Genomic DNA, 7,474 nt, shown 5'->3' with positions numbered 1-7,474 from the left:
CCTTAATGAGCATTCAACAAATCATCTGTGGGTGAGGCATGAACGGGGTTTTCTGGGCTCCTTCATGGGAGAGCGTTTGGCTTATTATTTTAAAAGGAAAAAGTAAGGATCTCTCCTTTAGCTCCAGGCTTCTCCAAGGCTGTCGAGGCACTTTCTTTTGCTTCCTCTGAAGTATCAGCGAGGAGTCCGAAATCACAGCCTCAAGCCCAGTCCCAGCCCCAGGAGCTTCCTTGGTTGGACCCTGGGGCCGGACCGCAGCCTGCCATCCCATCTGACAGGTCCTGACCCTGAGGCCACGCAGAGGAAGCACCCAGCACAGGCTCAGTGGTTCTTCTTGCTTGGGCTCAGACCCATGGCTTTTGTTCCTCCGGCACCCCGACATTTCTACTAAAATAACTTAAAGCAATTAAACACACAAAAGGATTCCATTACAGCTTTAAGAAAACACCATTACATGTTCCTTTACCCAAGGTTGAAAACATTTGGGAATTTGATTTCCAACACCAAAATCCAGATCAAAACCCATTCAATAATCCCATGATTCCCCTTGCAACAAGGCCGCTTCCCGGCCAGCATCACAGGGTCCCGACCCTCACGGGGTCTCACAATTAAACAATTCAGTGAGAGAGTACGCAGCAACAAACACTGTAAGGAAAAAACAGGAGAGCCTACAGCTGCAGCTACTGCTGCTTCTCAAGGTGTGCAGAGAAGGGAGGAGACGGATTCCGTTGGAAACTAACAGGAGAAATCCAAGAAGGCTTCCTAGTGGAGCTGATCTTTAAGCTGAACCTTGAAGGACTGATAAGATGAACGGATGTTCTGGAACCTGAGAAATACCCAACTGCCAGAGAGAGAGCATCCATGTGTGAACTAAGCTAGACAGGCAACAGGCGTGGTGGGGGCCTGGGGCTCCTCAGAATGGCATCTCAAGTCCCCATGGTGGACAGGGACTGGAATGCATCGGCCGCCTGGAGCCAGCTCCCCGGGGCCAGTCCCTGATCTCTGGCTCGGAGATTGGTGTCCCCGGTGAAGGAGTTGCCCAAGCATCTTAGGCAACCAGATACTACGCCTGGTTTTGGGCCCTGTCACTTGCCTGCCCCCAAAAAAACCTGCTGACCGCTGTGACCTACTTTAAGAGCCTCCGACTTTCCGCTCTTTGAATATGGGGCAAAAAGAAGAAGGCAGGCTGGCGCCACCCGATTCACTTGAGGCTCGGAGTGCAGGCCTGCCTTCGCGGCGGCTACTGGGGTGGCGTTTCCCAGCACCCCCGGGAAGCTAGCAGGGTCCAGGGCTCTCCTGGGCTTCTGCGATGTCCACGCACTCCCGCGGCCGAGCTTCGTGGTTGCGCTCTCCCGTCGCCACCCCGGCGTCGGCGCCGCGGCGAAAGCCGGGCCGGGTGCGGGCCCGGGCGAGGCCGCCAAGATGGCCGACGCGCTCGGCAGCGCGCGGATCACGCGGGAGAGCTGCCCTTGGCCTCCCGGGAAGCAGCCAAGGTTCCGCCGCCCTCCTTGGCGCTCTGCCCCTGCCGGCCTGCCGGGATCTCCTCCCCGGCGTGCTCTGCGGCTCCTGGGGCCTCGCGAACCTTCCAGGCGCGAGGCCATCCAGACGCGCACACTAGGCCCGACCTGCGAGGGGAGCGGGAGGCGCGAGGCAGCCCGGGGGAGAGATAGGGGCCGGGGCTGCAGCAGCTGAGCTTCCTCGGCGGCTCAGAACGCGACGCGCCGGTGAGCTGAAGCTCCTGCAAGAGGCTGCGGCGTGGAGCGAGATTCTCGCTACGGCTTCGCTCTCGTCCTCCCGCGGCCGCTCTGGCCAGGAAGCCCTCGGAGGCGGCGCGATGAACGTGGCCACACTGCCCTCCAGTGGCCAGACCGCCGAACAACACGCCTGGGCCCCGTTTGGGGGTCGGGGTGACGTGTCCACCCTCTGCCCTTGCTACGTTTGAAAGTGGGGTTTGTTCATCCGTGGTTCCTCTTACATGCAGCCAAAGCTGCCACAGTGCACACTGATCCAACTGCAGGGGATTTGCCGCCTTCGGTGGTTCTCAAACTTTAGTGTGCGCAGGAATGCCCCCTGGACACTTCTTTCAAACCCGGATTGCTGGGTCCCCCAACTAAGAGAGTTTGCATTTCTAACAAGTCCTCAGGCGATGCTGAGCTGCTGCTCTGCTGGTCCTGGAGCCACACTCAGAGAACCACTGGCTTGGATCACTCTCTCTCACGGGGTTTCTGTCATCTACTCATTCAATACAGAATATGTCGTGCTAGGCCCAGAGGACGAGTGGATGGAACAACTTTCCCACCCCTGGCGGAGCTTAGTCTAACGGAGGAGACAGACTTGTTTCAACAAATCACCTAGAAAGAAATATATGATTCTATTTGAAAAGGCTTTCAAACTCCTGTGAAAGAAAAGAATAAGGTGCTCAGAGAACATATATAAATGGGGCACTAATTTAGATTTGGGATGGGAAGGTTCTCGAGGAAGACCTCTCTGAGGAAACCCTTAAGCTGAGGCCAGGAGGAGAGATGAGGTCCTGAGGGGAGTGGGGAGGGGACTGGAGCTGGCAGGTAAGATGCAGACCCTGGTTGTAGAAGCAGAGACTGGTGGCGGGGCAAGCACGGGGTCAGAGCCTCCTAGGCCCATGCCTCTGGTACCCACCTAGCTCCCTCCTCAGAAGGGCAGCATCCAGGGGAGAAGAGGACCTGCCTGCATGCTCAGATCTTAGCCACCCCTGTCAGCGCCAAGAAAGATGCTCCACCTTCAGGAACCCCAGCCAGGTGCCCACAGCCACAAACTTCTCTTTGCCTGAACAGATTTACGTAGGTCCCTTCTGTAAGGCCTGAAGGATGGTCACATTTGATGGAACCAGGTCTGCTGAGTAATGATGAGTAGACATGATGGTACCATCCACCCATCAGTGCCCTCAGTGTGCCATCTCCTCCCTCCTGCAGGTCCAGGATCCAGCTGTTTCTCCAATGAGCACTTTTAAGCACCTACTATGTGCTCTGCACTAGGATCACTGCAATGCTCTGTGGGGCATGGCACAAACAGGCCAGCCTGCCCTAGGAGGTTCCAAGCACCCTGGAGGGCAGGTAGGTGGAGTACACCCTCCCCACCCCAGTCTCAGCTGCAGCCTGCCTTGTGCACCCGCACCCCACCCAAATGTCCCTGGGGCTGCTCATTGCAGGTGGGCCAGGCTGACAAATGACAGCCAGGAATTCTAGTGTGCGAATGATTCTTACTTGGTATCAATTCCAGCTTGATGACAGGGGCCGGGATGAGCACCAACCACTGCCTGTTTCTCCCTCGTGCTCTGACAAGGAGGTATCATCCCATTAATCCTGTCACCTTGTTCAGTCCCTTCTGTCCCCAATTTTCACATCTGAAAAATGTGGGGTGGGGAAGAGTTGTGTTAGATGATCTCCAAGGGTTTTTGGTCCATGCCTAGCCCACCAGTGCACTGTTGGAGAGATGGACGAGAACAGCCCTGCCCAGTGACCCCATGACCTAGCGTTATGCAAAGCAAGGCCTTTGTCATTAACAGACTCCAGGTTGGGGAAAGGAGAGGGGAGCAGCTAAAAAACTATGTGCAGCTTTAGAATCAATCAAATCAATCCAACTCTACTCCTGACTCTGTGATAGCCAGCAAGTGGTTTAACTTCTCTGAGCCTGTTTCCTCATCTGAGAAATGGGAATAGCATGGTACCTACCTCATTGGGCTGTTCTGAAGATTACTGATAATAGCTACCACTTAGCAAGTGCTTGATCCGTGCCAGGCAGCACACTCCATGAGGTCATGTGCAGAAGTGCTGGTCCCATGCCAGCAAGGATTAGGGCTCCATCGTGGTCATTAATGCATGACACCCCTACTGCTCTGCACACATATATTTATGTAGTCCTACGGCCCTACTGCTCTGCACACATATATTTAACAGGTGAAGGGGCTTAGCAAGCCCTTGGCACATAATAAGCACTCAGTAAACGGTAGGCTTCTTTATTAGCCAGAGAGAAGGTACTCTTGTGAGGAGGTCCTACAGAAGGAGAAATATGGAGAAGTGGGTGACCCGAGATGATGGCTCACACACCTCTCCCAAGAGGGCCAGCCCCATGCCTAGCAAGGCAGTTCCCTGGCTAGGACGTCAGCTCTTACTCACTCTTCCCAGAGAGCAGCTAATTAGCCTCCCAGCAGCCAGGAGCTCCCCAGATGAAAGGTGCTTAATACAAGCTCAAGGCGTAACCCCCATATTTATAACTAAGGTTCCCTGGGGTGAGGAAGGCCCCAGGGCAGAGAGACAGGCCAGATCAGGGCCTCGCCTTCTTTATGACGGAGGTTCCCAGGGAAGGGAGCCGGCTGGGGTGGCTGTGAGCCTGAGAAAGGGCTCGGGGTGGTGGGTGTGGGGCTTCAGAGGGAGCCCCTCCCTGGGAGTGGGCGGGGCCCTGTGGCTGAGGAGGCAGAGTGAATGCTTCAGGGCCCAAGCTGCCTCCCAAAGTGGGAGCTCCAAGGTCAGGAGACAGCCTAGAATAGGATGGATCAGAGCGAGGGCTCTGCTGCTGGGCTGCCAGGTCAGAATCCCAACTCTGCTATGGCCATTCCATGTCCCAGAGCCTCAGCTTCCTCATCTGTAAAACAGGGATAATGATAACATTGACCTCACAGCTATTTACTGATAGCACTTAGTACAGACAGGACCTGGCACCCACTATATAAAGAATGCGGATTTGTGCATTTATTCATTCAACAGATATTTATTGAGTACCTGCTATGTGCCAGGCACTGGGTGTTAGAAATACAGTCATGAACAAAACAGATCCAGTATTCCTGTGACCCTAGAACCAAGAGGTTGGTAATACACTGCCTGGCAGTGACCTGCGCTGTGGGAATCGGGTATGAGGATGGGGTCAGGTGTCCGATACAGTGACAGAAGAGCAGGTACCCAGGCACATATGGGCAGATTAACAAATGAACCGGGATTGAAGGGCCAGCCCAAAGTGCGCAGCAAATCAGAGGCGGGAGCCTGGGCCTGCAGCATAGGAATCTTCACCCACAGCTGCTGAAGCAGCCACGGCAGCTCCCTCTGCCCCTGACTAAGGGGTGTGCCCAGCGAAGCCACCTGCCCTCACCTACCCCCTTGGCTCCTGCCCCTGACTCCTGCAGTCTGGAATCCAGCAAGGCAAGGGAACTGACACAGCCCCCAGGGTCACGACGGCTTCCATTCTTTGACATTCACCAGTGTCACTGGCTGAGCTCGGGCTACATGGCCATCTCCTCTCTGAATCCTCCCAACCAGCTGGTGAAGTCAGTAGCACCCCTGTGGGTTTTTTATTTTGTTTTGTTTTGTTTTGTTTATCAAGGTAACGTTCACATAACATAACGTGAAGCATTTTAAAGTGAACACTTCAGTGGAATTTAGTATATTTACAGGGTTGTGGAACCTCTGCCTCCGTCTAGTTCCAAAACATTTTTATCACCCCGAAAGGAAACCCGTACCCACTAAACAGTTGCTCTCCTTTCCCTCCTCCCCCTGGAAACCACCCTCTACTTCCTGTCGCTATGGGGTTGCCTATTCTGGACACTTCACCTAGTCCAGAGCTTTTGTGTCTGGCTTCTGTCACTTAGCATCATGTTTTTGAGGTTTATCCAGGTTGTAACATGTATTGTTATTGCACCTCGGTCTATGGCTAAATAATGTTCCATTGTCTGTAAGCACCCCCATCTTACAGATGAGGAAACAGTCCCAAGGTGCTGAGACTCCCAGCCTGAGTCCACGCCAGACAGACATGGTCCGTGCAAGCCTGCTCCCCAGATGGCCCCATCCTGGCACTGCCGTCTGGGAGGAGGCTGCCCTGGGGGTGATGCTGGTCCCTGAGTGGTGACCTGACCCCTTCTAAGGTTCACTTCTCAGTGCAGGTTCACAGGCATGGGTGCTCTGACCTCCCAGTCACCCTGCTCCAGGCAAGACCATAGCCTGGCTGCAGGGGCCACCTCCTTGGGGGAATTCCAGCCCCTGGCCAACCACAGACCATAGCACTCCCGGGGTTGAACCGTTTCTCACAAGTGGGTTGTGACAGCTGGGAGGTGCTCAACCCTGGGGGCCAGCCCGGTGGGCAGGCTATGTTGGGAACGCTGTTCCCCGCCAGCTTCCCTAGGCAACACGGCCAGCCCCGTCCAGCAAGTGGACCACTCAGGTGGCAGGCATGTACTGAGCACCCACTGTATACCAGCCAGGCACCACCAGGCTTCCAAGGAGCTCCCTTTCTGATGAGGATGAGCCACCCCAGAACAGAAACTGGGTGCTGAGGCTGGGGGCAGGACAGAGGGGTGCTCCAAGAACAAGCACCAGCACTGAGCACAGGGAGGTTCTGGCTGGCAGTGCCTGACATGGCCCACACCGGGGATCCCTGGCCTCAGGAAAGCAGGGCTGTCACATCAAGAAGGCCACGACATAAGGGCCTCTACCAACGTCCAGCTTTAGGTGGAGGGCACGGAGATGGCAATACACAGGACCCTAGAATGCCTGCCTGGGGATGCCCACCTTGGCCCACTCGATGGCCAGTTGATGGCCCAGTTGATGGCCAGTGTGCACTGTCCACGCACCTGTTCTGACACTGCCTAGTGTCTAGTTATTCTTCCATTTCACTCATTCAGTGCCAGTTACTCTACTGAACAATAAGGATATAAAGTTTTAAAAACAAAACAAACATGTTCCTGTCCTCTGGAAGCTTAAAATAGAGTGAACTGAGAAGGAAACTGATAATGACCACCTTGCCAGGGGCAAGGAGACCAGAGGCAGGGCCCTAACCCATGGGCAGCTGCAGCTGGAATGTATGAGAGTGTGTGTGTCTGTGCTCGCGAGTCCACAGCCGAGCTCACCTCCAGACAATTATGCACTCCTACCCACTCATCTCATCCCACCTCATCCCCACCAAGGCAGGTCTACTCAGTAAGTCAGGCTGAAAACATGAGCCTGGGGAGTTGGGACTCCTTGACTGCTACCCCTACCTGCAACCCATCCAGGATGAAGGAGGCATTATCCAGCAAGGACATGGCCACTGAAAGTGCCACCGAGGACTAGCCAAGGGGAGGGGAAGGGCTCCCTACAGCCCTTCCCCTGCTGGGCTGAGTTGAATGGCCGGGGACTTACCCAGGTTGGTACAAAGCCACTGGCCCCAGGACCATCCCCTAGTAACACAGCACTTCCTGGGTGCCAGTGCATGCTGAGTATGTCACATGCATTTCTTAAACCACTAAGATTTTACCAGTGACTTACCCAAAGTCACCGGGCCAGTGTGTAGAAAATGTGCATTCTTGTGCGAGCCACTCCAAAGTTCACACCCACAACTCTACACATCCCCTAACCAAAGCCAAGGGGCCCAAAACGCTCCCCTGTGCACCTCACACGGCTGCCTGTCTAGGGGAAATGAAGGAAATCCCTTCACACGGAACCCCTGCCCCAGCCGTGCTCTAGTCCCTCTCTCT

The 7,474-nt window shown here is 55.0% G+C and overlaps 1 protein-coding gene across 1 annotated transcript in view; it reads right to left on the bottom strand.

The window, feature by feature from the left end:
- The window catches only part of ZFP36L1 (ZFP36 ring finger protein like 1), a 242,883-nt gene that overhangs the window by 27,479 nt on the left and 207,930 nt on the right, over positions 1–7,474 (bottom strand). The gene's annotated exons all lie outside the window — the stretch shown is intronic.

The sequence above is a fragment of the Macaca thibetana genome, chromosome 7, assembly GCF_024542745.1.
Source record: "Macaca thibetana thibetana isolate TM-01 chromosome 7, ASM2454274v1, whole genome shotgun sequence".
In the NCBI taxonomy this organism is placed as follows: Eukaryota; Metazoa; Chordata; class Mammalia; order Primates; family Cercopithecidae; genus Macaca; species Macaca thibetana.
The sequence above is the reverse complement of the archived record's forward strand: the minus strand, read 5'-3'. Positions and strand labels throughout refer to the sequence as shown.